The sequence below is a fragment of the Halichoerus grypus genome, chromosome 9, assembly GCF_964656455.1.
Source record: "Halichoerus grypus chromosome 9, mHalGry1.hap1.1, whole genome shotgun sequence".
NCBI classification, from domain to species: Eukaryota; Metazoa; Chordata; class Mammalia; order Carnivora; family Phocidae; genus Halichoerus; species Halichoerus grypus.
This window is the reverse complement of record NC_135720.1, coordinates 137,306,375-137,309,867: the sequence shown is the minus strand read 5'-3', so window position 1 is coordinate 137,309,867 and position 3,493 is coordinate 137,306,375.

Here is a 3,493-nt window from a genome sequence, read left to right as displayed (position 1 = left end):
CCTGCTGAGCTCGGAGCCCAACGCTGGGCTCAATCTCACGACCCTGAGATCATGACCCGAGTTGAAATCAAGAGTCGGATGCTTAACTGATTGAGCTACCCAGGCGCCCCGAGCATGTGACTCTTGCTCTTGGAATTGTAAGTTCCAGCCCCACATTGGATATAGAGATTACTTAAAAATAAAAAATCTTAAAAAAAAAAAAAAAGGTGGAGTAGTGATCTGTCCATCATCTTGTTTTTTTATTACCCAGCCCCCATCAATACTTCTTTGGAAAAAAGAAGAGTAGAAAAAAAATAAGAGAGTTGTCTCCAATCCATAGCATGCATCATATACTGCTAGATAGGAATAGCAAGGTTCCCAATCTTGGAAGTGAAGTAATTGGCTAAAAGAGTCCCTTTTCCTCCAAGGCCACATTTAAGATGGACACTGGGGAGGGTTTCCCTTCCTGAGGTTACACCTCTTCAGCTACTAATAGTATTACAAGAGACTTAGGGGTAAAAGGATCACTAGTGCTTATGCCAGACTTGGAGTTTCGTTAGCTCTTGCGTCCATGCAATTCTCTGAGCTAATAACCAAAGCCAGACAACTAGTCGAGTCTAGAACTGGACCTATGGGCTTCTGTTTCTTAGCAGCAGACTCCAGTGCTCTGTTGTTCTTCTAGAACCCTTAGCTTAATGGCTTCATCTCTACATCTGTCTCACGAAATTCAAAATGATGTTCTTGGATACGTAGCTGAAGCTGATCTGCTCCAGGCCTGTGTCCCCGCCACATTTTTGTAATTGGTAATTGCCCATTTTGTCAAGCAGAGAAGTACATTAGGAGAGCTAGTTGGATGGGACCTGTGGGATCAGGAGTGTTTTTAAAAATATTGATTCTAGCTCTCAGATATCATATTGAGCCACTTTCACCCTAAGCCCTCCTTTAAGGAGCACCATCACATAAGCCACAAGAAACAGCCAATGCACTCTAAAATTCTTCCATTGTTGTACTGTATCTTTTAACATTCCATCCTTTGGCAATAAATAGTCCTAGTCCCAAGATAAAATACATGATAGTCATCTGACCAGCTCTTTCCTACTTCAAGTTAAGGGCTATAAGAGTGGCCAACTTTCCAGTCTAGGAAAGAAGGGTGTTCACTCTTGTGGAAACTATCCTTAACTTAGATAATTCTATAGTTGAGTGTCCTTTACACTCCAGTTTTGGTATGAGTTGTGTCATCATTTAGAACTTCTTTCTAGTTGTCAATAACAAAAACCACAACCCAAATTGGCTTAAGGAAAGAAAGATAAGCTATTGGCTTATGGTACTGAAAAGTCTTAAGATCTTCAGGGCACCTGGCTGACTCACTCAGTAGAGCATGCGACTCTTGATCTCGGGGTCATGAGTTCGAGCCCCACGTTGGGTATAGAGATTACTTAAATAAATAAACTTAAAAAAAAAAAAGAAAGAAAGGAACGATCTCACTTCAATCAAGGCTGGGTTCGGAGGAAGGTTAAACAAAATGTTGTCAGGAAATACCATCTAAATGTTTGTCTTGAGAAGGTTGGGCTTGTTCTCTGACCCTATGAGAGAACTATCTCTAGAATCATCTTCCCAGGTCAATTCAATAACAAAAAAAATGTGTTAAGGTGTGCCTTTCAACAATCCCAGCAAAAGCCTCATTTCTTTTTATTAGTGTGATTGAGTTACATAACTGTCCCTGAACAAATTCACTCTGGCCAGGAGAATGTAATATTCTAATTAGCCAGACTGAGTCTCATGAATTCTATTTTTTTTAATAACAGCTTTATTGAAATATAATTCACATACCATAAAATTCACCCCACATGAACTCTTTGGAAGAAGGACAAAGAATGAATACCACCTAGAGCACCTGGACTGAAAATTTGGGAGGCAAGATACTCCAGAACAAAATGGGCACTATTACTAAAAGAAGGGTGAATGGAGTCTGGCCACCAAAAACTGAGTTTAAGTAATGTGAATTTATTTTCTAAGGATCCCACCGGACATATTATAGCTTTGTATAGTTAACAATTATCTCCTGGGTTGTTTCCCACATGGAACACCCTATGAGACTTGGTCTTAAACAACTTAGTCATTGCTTTTCTACAAATGTTCAAAAAGCCTTGGGTCCCACGTTTATATCCACAACTCTACCTGGCTCCATGTTTCCTGTACTGTTGACACATGCTAAAAAAAAGTCTTATGAATTTCTTTATTTAAAACTCACTTTGGAGGCACCTAGGTAGCTCAGTTGGTTGAGTACCCGACTCTTGGTTTCTGCTCAGGTCACGATCTCCGTGTTGTGAGACGGAGCCCTAAGTTGTGCTCTGCAGTCAGTGCGGAGTGTGCTTAAGAGATTCTCTCTCTTTCTCTTCCTCCCCCCACTCATGCAACCGGTGCCCACGTGTGTGTACACACACACTCTCTCTCTCTCAAACAAACAAATAAATAAATAAATAAGTCTTTTAAAAAAAAAAACCACAAATCACTTTGGGGACACCTGGCTGGCTCAGTCGGTAGAGCATACAACTCTTGATCTCGGGGTTGTGAGTTCAAGCCCCGTATTGGGTGTAGAGATTACTTAAAAATAAAATCTTAAAAAAAAACTCACTTTGTTTATTCAAGTCATAGTGTTAATTCTGTAATTCTCCAGCAACATTCTGGGAAGGCCGTGTGGTTGATGGAGAAATAACTATATCAGTGTTTTCCAGTCAGGTCTCTATGACACAGCACAGATGCACAGGTGCACATAATGTAAGGTAAGGATGAAGAGCACAGACACAGAATCAGACAGTCCCAGCAAATCCTAGTATACTGCTTCCTAATTCAATGAATTTGGACAAGTCACTTGAAATCCCTCAACGTCAACTTTTCCAACCAGGGCCCAGCAGAATCGCTCATATGAAGAAGGGTGGCAAGAATAAGAAGGGCTGTTCTGCCATCAACGAGGTAGTGACCAGAGAATACATCATCAATATTCACAAGCACATCCACAGAGTGGGTTCCAGAAACGTGCCCCTCGGGCACTCAAAGAGATCCGGAAATGTGCCATGAAGGAGATGGGAACTCCAGATGTGCACATTGACACCAGGCTTCACAAAGCTATCTGGGCCAAAGGAATAAAGAATGTTCCATACCACATCCATGTGTGGTTGTCCAGAAAATGTAATGAGGATGAAGATTCACCAAACAAGCTCTATACGTTGGTTACCTATGTACCTGTAGTCACTTTCAAAAATCTACAGACAGTTAATGTGGATGATAACTAATCACTGATTGTCAAATAAAGTTATAAAACTGAAAAAAAATCCCTCAACATCAATTTCCTAACTGGAAAATTGGGTAATGATATCCCAAATGACAGTTACAAAGATTATCAATGAAATGATGCATGTATAAGGAGAAACAGGAAATAACATTCTCTTGAATTACTCTTGGCTCTAGCACATGAGTTTAAGAGAAATACTTTGATGGGCTTCTTTGACCCAAG